Raw genomic sequence first — 11,057 nt, forward strand, 5'->3', positions numbered from 1 at the left:
CTTCACCCCACATTTTTTGGTGTATTTCCCGATCACTTTCCTAACTGCAAATGTCTTTTTTATATATATAAAAAGGGGGGGGGTGGATTTGTTGTGTTAGGGTGACACAGCTCTTTAATTTTGCACCCCCTCCCAGAAATATTGACAGTCTAGACTCTGGAGGTGATTGTAGATTCTTTCTTTCTTTCTTTCTTTCTTTCTTTCTTTCTTTCTTTCTTTCTTTCTTTCTTTCTTTCTTTCTTTCTTTCCATTGCATATCTCTTGTGCAACCGTCTACCCCTGGCCTCTTGCCCAAGCATGAACTCTGCAAGCCCAACCTTCCTCAATCACGTGAGATGAGGTTACGAGCTACTTCTGTCAAGGATGGAGACTCCCCTCCTTCGCATTCCTGTCTGGCTGTCTTTCCACCTTCCTTCTCCCTCTCCCATTCCCGCACCGCTCATCTCCTCCTCTTCCTGCTGACAGGTGGGAACAATCGAGGCCTGAGGCTGTCGTCCCAGTGGCTCAGATTGTTTTCTAATCTTGGAGGGAATAAATGGGCTTGAATTCACAACCCAGGCTTGAACTATACCGCTATTGACGTCCCTAGTAGTGGCAGGAGCGATATGTTGATTACGAGAAGGCGGGGGGTGCTGTTGACAGTATGTACAGTGGGATTAAGCATGTGCCAAGGTAGAAACAGTTGATAGAGTCCGATTTAGAAGGCAGCCTATTTATACTGATGCTGTTGAGAGGCTGGTATCTCTCTATAAACTCACAGCGGTGCAAAAGGTCAGTGGTCTTTTTCAGGATCTCTCGGGCGGCCAGAGCAGTCTCTCTCCCTCCTGTCTCAGTGGCGCTTTTGGAATGTGTGCATAATGCCACACAGGAGCAGAAGGGCAATCGGAGGACCTGATGCTCTAGATTGAACAAAACTTCCCCAAGTCCTGGCTTTCAGGAATCCTTTCCCTTGTGTCTCATTTATATACACACACCTCTTGGATGTCTTGCTCGCTTGGACAGAGAGGTGTGTATAGAAGCTAGCCCAATGTACACAGGTAAAATTTGCATTATTTGCTCCACCCACTTTTGCCTCTGGCCCCGCCCACCACTAGCATGAAGCCCTGGAGAGGATGCTCATTGGGTAAGGCAAAGCAGCACAGGAAAGGGTGCACAGGGTCAGAGTGGAGATGGTGAAGGGTCCTAGTTGGTGACGCAGTGGCAATGGCATGAGCTGGCTGAGGATTTTGCATGGTTGGGGGGGGGATGACCTGAGATGCACACCATGTTTTACGTGCAGCGGCACCACTCTGTATAAAGTAGGGACGACTGACTATGTCAACATCTAATTTTTGCAATCTTACATTCACTTTCTCCACATCTCTGCATCCATCTGCAAGTTAGGTTTGTGAGACCACGTGCTAAAACCTGTCCCCAGACCCTACCCCCCCCAAATGAGACATGACAACAATGTATGGGTTTAAATTAGGCCACAACTTTATTGAATTTCAGGTGTAGGATTAGGCCTTGGAAGGTATCCCTCTCCATCCAACAGGGACTGAGGATGCTCAGGGCAGTCAGGTGCAGTGGGAGGGGACTGTAAAGCGTGAACTTACACAGCGTGCCCTCCCACCTCAACAAAACTGGGAGTTTGACCTACTTGCCGCCACTCCAGGGCTAGTGACTCTCGCAATCAACCCTTTAATGGGCCCTGCAAATGTCTCTGTGTGGGGGTGAACAAAGATGTTACCCCCCCATCTCAGAAATAGACTACAGTGGTACCTCAGGTTACATACACTTCAGGTTACATACGCCTCAGGTTAAAGACTCCACTAACCCAGAAATAGTGCTTCAGGTTAAGAACTTTGCTTCAGGATGAGAACAGAAATCGGGCTCCGGCGGCGCGGCAGCAGCAGGAGGCCCCATTAGCTAAAGTGGTGCTTCAGGTTAAGAACAGTTTCAGGTTAAGCACGGACCCCCAGAACGAATTAAGTACTTAACCTGAGGCACCACTGTATAGAATACTGACCAAGGCCCCGAAACCAATGAAGTGAGAATGGGCGGAAGAGACCAGCTCTTTACCTGGCCCTCACCCCACCCCCAACTGGCAGCCCACTGTCCTGCCAAGATGGGGATGGGGCGACGGCCACCCTGCAGCAAGGTGGGTGGCACCTAGCCAGGTAAGGCAAACTCCGTCCACCTCTTGGGAGGGGGTGAGCGGTCTTTTTTTTTTTTTAAATGCTCATGAAAAATTCCCAGCATTTTAAGGGCAAATTTCGCCTAAGAAGCACATTTGTGTATGTAATTCTGACCAATGCACAATTTTTTTGCAAGCAATTTTTCATACATTATATTCGCTGATATATGCAAGGTGCTCTTGTTCTTTGCTCATTTCCCCCTAATAGACTAATTTGTGTACATGGAGTTTGGTTGGAAAACTCACTTGCAAAAATCAGAGAGGCACAGCTTCCAAGGGGTAGCTCTGTTTTGCATTGCATAATGGATTGAGGCAAAAATCAGACGCCTTCCTCCAATCCCTAGATTTTGTGAAGCAGGCTCTGCCTCCACCCCTGCAAAATCGCACTAAGAGGGGCACCTTTTCCCCCTTTAAAGTACTCGGAGTGTAGGTGCCGCCACACTAATGGATCGATTTCTTGTAAGTGTGAAACAAACATGTGGTATTTGTGAAAATAAAATAAAATAAATGCCAGTTTTGCAGACTTAAGTAAATGAGTGGGCACATTAGTTAACTTCATTCTGTCAAACCTTTGTTTTGTCATGGTCTGATTTCTAGATTAACAAATCCTGAATCTACCAACTTTCTAAAACAACTCAGGAGCAATGAGTTGGCCATTGGAGCATAAACTCTGTCAGGGAACAGAACTGTCCTTCAGAAAGGAAGGACAGAAACCTCATAGTTTAAGTAACTTAAAACTGGACAGAGCACAGGAAAATCCAGAATCAAGGAACAAATCAATGGCGGTGGAAGAGTAGGGGTGTTGGGCCAAGTGACCCAAGCGTTTTCCATCCTGATAGTCTTTTCCAGTTCTAATAGGATGGGCTGTGTGCAGGCCAGAAAGATGGATGACTTTAGGGAGTGTGAGTGGTAAATAGCAGATGCCTTGGCCTGATCAGAGGCAGCTGCAAGATTCAAAGGACCACAATGCAGAGAGTTGTAAGAGAAGTTTCGACATTGGGGTAAGGATGGATGCAGGGTGGTGGTGGCTGCTGTTGTAGCGAAATGGACACACAGAGAGAAAGGTTGTGTGCTCTGCTCTTTAAAGCAGCCTTGCCCAAACAGAAAAAAAACTACTAAAAACGATCAAGGGTGGGGTGGGGTGGAGAGATTATCCTACAAGCAAAGGTTGCAGCGTTTGGGACTTCTGAGTAAGAGGCAGCGTGACGGAAGCTCAGAAAATTATGCATGGCATGAAAGAAGTGGATAGATAAAAGTTTTTCTCCTTCTCTCGTAACACTAGGCAGACATGAAGCTGAAAGCTGGGAGATTCAGGTCAGATAAAAGAACCTTCTTCATGCAGTACATAGTTGAACTATGGAACTCCCACCCACTGGATGGCCACCAACCTGGACGGCTTTAAAAGAGGAGTAAATAAATTCATGGAGGAGAGAGCTACCAACGGTTAGAGGCAGCAGTGCTTCTGAATCCCAGTTGCTGGAAACCACAGGAGAAAAGAGTTTTCTTGCATCTGTTTGGCCACTGTGAGAACAGGATGCTGGACTAGGTGGGCCATGGGCCTGATCCAGCAGGCTACTCTGATGCTCTTATGCAGGGGTCCTCAAACCTTTTCAGCAGGGGGCCAGTCCACTGTCCCTCAGACCTTGTGGGGGGCCGGACTATATTTTTTTTGGGGGGGGGGGGATGAACGAATTCCTATGCACATTGCATATATTGTATTTGTAGTGCACAAAAAACAGGAAAAACAATACAATATTTAAAATGAACAACGATTTGAATCAACATAAACTTATAACAATACAATATTTAAAATATTTAAAATAAACCAGAGATGCATTTTAAATAAAAGGACACATTCTACTCATGTAGAAACACCAGGCAGGCCCCACAAATAACCCAGAGACACATTTTAAATAAAAGGACTTTTCTTGTTTGGAGAAGCCATTGCCCATCGGATGTCAAGGAGATACAGTAAGTAACTATGGAAGCTTCAGAATACGTCTGAAGGCAGCCCTGTATAGTAGGGAAGTTTTTTTAAGTTTATTGATTTATTATGTTTTTGTATATGCTGGAAGCTACCCAGAGTGGCTGGGGCAACTCAGACAGATGGACGGAGTACAAACAATAGCATTATTATTATTATTATTATTATTATTATTATTATTATTATTTGCAAACTGATGCAGACATGTGGTGAACTGAACTCCACTGAAGACTGGAAAAATGAGAAACCAAAATACTTCAGTAAGGCGGTGATGTCTCAGAATAACAATGGGGAAGGGCTGGTGAAGAAAGAAAGACTGAAAAAATCTCTGGCTCTTGCCAGACGGTGGAGAGCAGATGAGAACAGCCAGCCTGTTGCCCTGTGTGTGCAAATGGTGTGTTAACCAAGTGGGTCCTGTCTGCTTTTTGACACATTTGAAAGGTGGGCTGGGCTGCATCCCTCAAACTAGGCCAAATGCTCAGAGTGCGGGAACCGTCTCCCTAGGGAGTTCCATGAGGTTCCAGCAGATCTGCCCATTGGCTGCCATTCGATCTGCAGGTTGGCTGGGATAGACCTCTGAGGAGCAGCTAGGACTGTGCCACAACCGGCTGACTGAGGATCCAGGCCAGAGTTGGTAGCGTTAGAGGACAAGGTGACGTTTGGGTCCTATCTGCACAGTATCCTACCACTTTAAATAGTCATGGATTCCCCCACGGAATCCTGGGAAGTGTAATTTGTCAAGGGTGCTGAGAGTTGTTAATAATAATAATAATAATACAGTGGCACCTCGGGTTACATACGCTTCAGGTTACATACACTTCAGGTTACAGACTCCGCTAACCCAGAAATATTACCTCGGGTTAAGAACTTTGCTTCAGGATGAGAACATAAATCGTGCTCCAGCGGCGCAGCGGTAGCAGGAGGCCCCATTAGCTAAAGTGGTACTTCAGGTTAAGAACAGTTTCAGGTTAAGAATGGACCTCCAGAACAAATTAAGTACTTAACCCGAGGTACCGATAATAATAATAATAATAATAATAATAATAATAATTTATTCCCTGCCTTTTTCTCTGACAGGAACTTTCGGCAGCTTGCAGATAAAATAAGAACAGCTAAAAAGCACTGGGGAGATAATAATTACCGGTAAACATTAAGGGAATTAAAACTCCATCTGTCAGAGCTCTTAAAAACATACATATAATTACAATAAAAACATCACGGCACTAGCCCTTTCATGAAAAACATTCAGTTCTCTAAAGCTTTTTGGAATGAGAAGGTATTCACCTGCCATTTGAAGGACAATCAGGAGGGAGCCAGTCGGACATCTCTAGGGAGGGAGTTGCAAAGTTTGGGAGCAGCCACCGAGAAGACCCTCTCCTGTGTCCCCACCAAGCGTGCCTGTGAGGGGGGCAGGGCCGAGAGAAGGGCCTCTTATTCCCCTCAGAGAGCTACAATTCCCAGAGTTCATGGGAAGGAGGGTTGATTATGAAGCCACTTGTGGAACTGTAGTTTTCTGAGGTGAATGGGAGCTCCCTCTCAGCACCCTTGTCAAACTACACTTCCCTGAGGGAGGCCCTGACTGGCAACTAAATGTGTAAACTGACAGTGGAACAGATTGCCATGGAAGGTGGTAGTCCTTCGCTGGAAGATTTTAAACAGAGATTGGATGGCCATCTGTCAGGGATTCTTTGGCTGCGATTCCTGCATCGCAGGGGGTCAGACTAGATGACCTGTGGGGTCCCTTCCAACTCTACAATGTTATGATTCTGTGAACCTGAATAGCATTGTGTTTCAGCAGCAGTGAGTCTGCTTGACATTGCAATCATCGTTTCATCGAAGCTACCTCTAGAAGGAGTTGCTAAATAAATATGAAATTCTCTTTCTCCCCCCCCCCTAAAAATCATTTCCCCTTCACCCATATAGTTGAGCCACTGCTAAAAAATAGATTAAAGCACACTAATTGAACAATTGTACCCTGGCGTGTGGAAGCGTCTGCTTTCGAAACAAAAAAATTCTTCTCAGCTGCTGCAGACACATTTATCTAATTCTCTATAGCAATAACGGAGGGGACTGGACAGATAAAACAGAGGCCTTTGGCTGGCTTGAAGCTCCGGCCAAACTTTTGCAACCCCCCAAGGGAGACCGTAATTGCAGTTAAAGCAGACGGATGCTTCTGCCGTGACATCTCTCTTGGCCTGGGTTGCATGTTTTCGGCAGAAGCTTGTTAAATTCCTCACATGCCTCCCTGCTCACCCCTTATTTCATTGAGAAAAACAACGAGATTTCTCAAGTGTCTCCCAGCATGGAAGCCATCCCTGGAAACACAAATGTTTCGCTTCACTGTGTGGCTCTAGTCTACAGGGTCCTGCATCGCTGCCTGTTCTCTGTACAAAGGTGTTTCCAACGTGCTAGAGGAATGGGGAAATCTGTCCATTTAGGTTTCTCTCATTTTCTTATCTTTTCTGTTCAGTTCTCATTTCCTTATCAGTTTTTTTTTTTAAGTCCTCATGAAAATTCACCAGATTTCCCCCCTAATATACAGATTTTTGTATGCAATTTTGCCTCACATACCCTTCCTTCCTTCCTTCCTTCCTTCCTTCCTTCCTTCCTTCCTTCCTTCCTTCCTTCCTTCCTTCCTTTTTTGCAATGGACTCCCCTCATAAAACAATCTTTTCATCACTTGGCTTGAGAACTGCTTCGCAAAATTCGGAGAAGTGTGAATTTCAAAGAATGGCTCTGTTTCAGTTCTTCTACATCACTACACAAAGTGGTCATTGGCAGGGCCTTTTTACAGCCAGAAATCTCCGGAACTCAGTTCTGGCACCTCTCAGGTGGGAGCCACTGCCATTATCAGAGAACAAGGGAGGTGTTCATGGTGAGTTCTGGCACCTCTTTTTTTGCTAGTAAAATAGCACTGTTAGTTAGGTAGGTTCACTTCTGAGAGCAAGCTGAATTGAATTTCTGCCCTGTTGCTATAGGGCAACAATGGAGAATGCAATTTGGAGCCCTCATTTCACCTGACAGCTGCAGGCTAGCCTGCCTCTGGGCAATACCAGGCAGCAGGTGTGTGTGTTTGGGGTGTGGGGAAGAATCACATAATTTACTTTTTCCTTATATTAAAGCTAAACAAATCTCTGCAGACAGAAAACTGGGGAGATGTGTTGCTAGGCTTGAACCCTCCTTCCTGGCACCTGCTTTTCTGTGGGAAATAAGATACTTCTTGTTGTTGTTTTGTCTGGAGGAGAATTTGGTGGTGGTGGCGGGTGAAGAGAAATGCAATTCATTTTGTGTTGAAAGGCAAATGCACCTGATTTGCACTTTCTGAAAACAATATTCAAACTGAAACACAGCCAGCCAATGAAATTTGCATTTCTTGGAATTTTGCAGCGCAGTTCTCCAGCCAAGTAATGTGTACAAAAATGCAGAATAATGGGCAAAGTGGGCATAAAGATGCATATATTAGCATAAACAATGTGAAAACATTAATTAATGAGGGGAAATTGTTTTGCAATGTGTGTGAGCAATGTCTGCAATATGGATATACTGTGGTAAAGTCAGGCCTCACCCAACATCACCACTTCCTCTGTTAGTGGCTGTGCATTCTTTTATTATAGCAGGAATTTAATAAGTGTTGGATTATAATACTGTTGCTGATCAGCTTTTTTTTTAGTTAATGTTTTTATATGAGCATTTAGCTGCCTTGGTTTATGAGGCAGGATATACGTATTTTAAAAGGTACATATACATGTTTTAACAGGTACATACCCTAGCAGAGAACGGACGTGGGTGGCACTGTGGGTTAAACCACAGAGCCTAGGACCTGCTGATCAGAAGGTCGGTGGTTCGAATCCCCGCTATGGGGTGAGCTCCCGTTGCTCAGTCCCTGCTCCTGCCAACCTAGCAGTTAGAAAGCACGTCAAAGTGCAAGTAGATAAATAGGTACTGCTCTGGCGGGAAGGTAAATGGCATTTCTGTGCACTGCTCTGGTTCGCCAGAAGTGGCTTAGTCATGCTGGCCACATGACCTGGAAGCTGTACACCGGCTCCCTTGGCCAATAAAGCGAGATGAGCGCTGCAACCCCATAGTCGGTCACAACTGGACCTAATGGTCAGGGGTCCCTTTACCTTTACCTTACCCTAGCAGAAAATAATTGCCCAGTTCTTTCTGAGATGGTAGACTTCGTGGCTGTACATCTTCAGATTGCAGTTGGGGGGCTCTTATTTATGAATAATCTCTTGCACCAGAACAAAACCCTGCTCTACATAGAATGGAAGCTGCAGAGAGATTAGCTAAAGCCCAAAAGGCTGTAGAAAGGAGCAAATAGACGGAGCCCAATGTTACTAGTGGCATTTATCTAGGCTTGCATGAGGTGGAAGATAAAAAACAACAACCCTCAACGGAAAAAATGAGGCTGAATCAAAGGGGAGTGGGTGGAGAGGAGAACCCTTAATGGGAAGATTGATTAAAGTGTGGCATAATCTCCCCAAGGGATGTGAGGAGAAGTTCACCCATCGGCACATCTAAAATTAAACTCAGGAAAGCAACGGGGAACATAGGAAACAACGGTGCAATGGAAGAGGGAAGAGGCGAGGTGAGGTTGTTTGTTGCAGAAACCATTTCTATGGAAATCAGCCCCGTTGTCCTTGGTGACCTCCAGTCAGAATGGCCATCCCTGCTGATGGTGGTGAGTTACAACTTATCAGGGCTCAACGCTGTCACTTGTGGATTGACACAAGTGGCTTGAACTCGCCGCTTGAATTCACACCGTTTCTTTCTTTCTTTGCTTTGGATGCTTGCTTGTTTTTTTAAAAAAAACGTGATTTCAGGGCAGTTTATAAAGCAAAATTCTGTGAAAACGGTACGTTCGGCTAAAAAAGAAACCCCACTTGAAACCTCAACCATTATTTTAAGCCACACAGTGGTACCTCGGGTTAAGAACTTAATTAGTTCTGGAGGTCCGTTCTTAACCTGAAACTGTTCTTAACCTGAGGTATCACTTTAGCTAATGGGGCCTCCCGCTGCCGCCACGTGATTTCCATTCTCATCCTGAGGTAAAGTTCTCAACCCGAGGTACTATTTCTGGGTTAGTGGAGTCTGTAACCTGAAGAGTCTGTAACCCAAGGTACCACTGTATTCAAAGTACAAGAAAAGGGAGAAGCAGTACGTCTGAACTAAACCCATTGCTCTCTCCCAAATGCCTGAGTGAAGAGATATGTCTTAGAAGGCTATCAAAATCTCTGGAGGTTGGACACCTGTCTTTCCAAGGATTAAGGTGGTTGGTGTCTCAGATAACATGCCTTAACTTTCACCTATCCTGTTCTCAGTCTGGTGCCCCAATGAGAAGCCCCAAAGCATCACCTGGGTGCAACAGAGCTCTCCCCACCTGATGATTTCCAGCATAGGGGGCTGAGCCATGAGGCTCAGTAACCACTGACGGCCTTGTTTCCCCCCATGAATTCGTCTAATCCTCCTTTAAAGGCATCCAGGTCAGTGGCCATCGCTGTCTCTTGTCGGAGCGGGCGCCATAGTTTAAATATGCGCTGTGTGAAGGAGGACTCTCCTTTGTCTGTCCTGGACATCCAGCTTCGTTAGAAGTTGCCCAATTCTAGTGGCAGATACATCAAAGCAGAGACATCACCTTGCCAACAAAGGTCCATATAGTTAAAGCCATGGTTTTCCCAGTAGTGATGTATGGAAGTGTGAGCTGGACCATAAAGAAGGCTGATCACTGAAGAATTGATGCTTTTGAATTATGGTGCTGGAGGAGACTCTTGAGAGTCCCATGGACTGCAAGAAGATCAAACCTTTCCATTCTGAAGGAAATCTGCCCTGAATGTTCACTGGAAGGACAGATCCTGAAGCTAAGACTCCAATACTTTGGCCACCTCATGAGAACAGAAGACTCCCTGGAAAAGACCCTGATGTTGGGAAAGATGGAGGGCACAAGGAGAAGGGGACGATAGAGGACGAGATGGTTGGATAGTGTTCTCGAAGCTACCAGCATGAGCTTGACCAAACTGCGGGAGGCAGTGGAAGACAGGAGTGCCTGGCGTGCTCTGGTCCATGGGGTCACGAAGAGTCAGACAAGACTAAACGACTAAACAACAATGACAAAGTGGCGAGAGACAGAGAGAGACGATTCTCCCGGGCCACTCTCTCTGCACCAAGCGTAATTCTGTGCGCTTCTAATCATGTCTCCCGTTGCTCACCTTTCCTCTAAACTAAAAAGCCCCCAGTGCTTGCAGGACTTTCTTCAACTCCTTGGTCATTCTGGCTATCCCAGTTCACGCTCGCCCTCTTTGTGAGGGAGCATATGGAGGCCGGTCCTGCTCTGCCCTCTGTAAGCCCTTGTTCCTCTCTTCCCCTGACTGTGCCTGCAGGGCAAGGAAGGCTGAAGAGGCCTCTTACCTCACCAGAAGATCCTTGGCTGGCACATCCCTGTCCTTGGCAGGACCAGTGCCTAGCCTGAGGGAGGGAAAGGCTGTTGGCTGGCCTCACCACTTCCTTTGTTATCTCTGGTGTGGCCTGTCTGTTCAAACATTTCTGCGAGACGTGGCCCATCTCGGGCAGAACTACCCGTCACCCAGAGATGCTGCAGGAAACAGGAAGGGCTGCAGCTAAAGGGCAGAGCATCTGCTTTGCATGAGGAATATCCTGGGTTCAAGCCCCTGCCTGAAGCCTCGGAGAGCTGCTGCCAGTCAGTGTGGGTAATACTAGCTCAATGGACCAATGGTCTGACTTGGTATAAGGCAGTACCCTCAGTTCCTGTTTCCATTGCAAGTTCTCTCTCCCCAGCCTGTTAACCTGTGGTGATGCTCACTTCCTGTGGCCAGACCACCCCTGGAGTCCAGTGTCGAATCCTGGGCACCACAATTCAAGAAGGATGTTGGCAAGCTG

This window comes from Podarcis pityusensis (assembly GCF_964106645.2).
Source record: "Podarcis pityusensis genome assembly, chromosome: 15".
NCBI lineage: Eukaryota > Metazoa > Chordata > Lepidosauria > Squamata > Lacertidae > Podarcis > Podarcis pityusensis.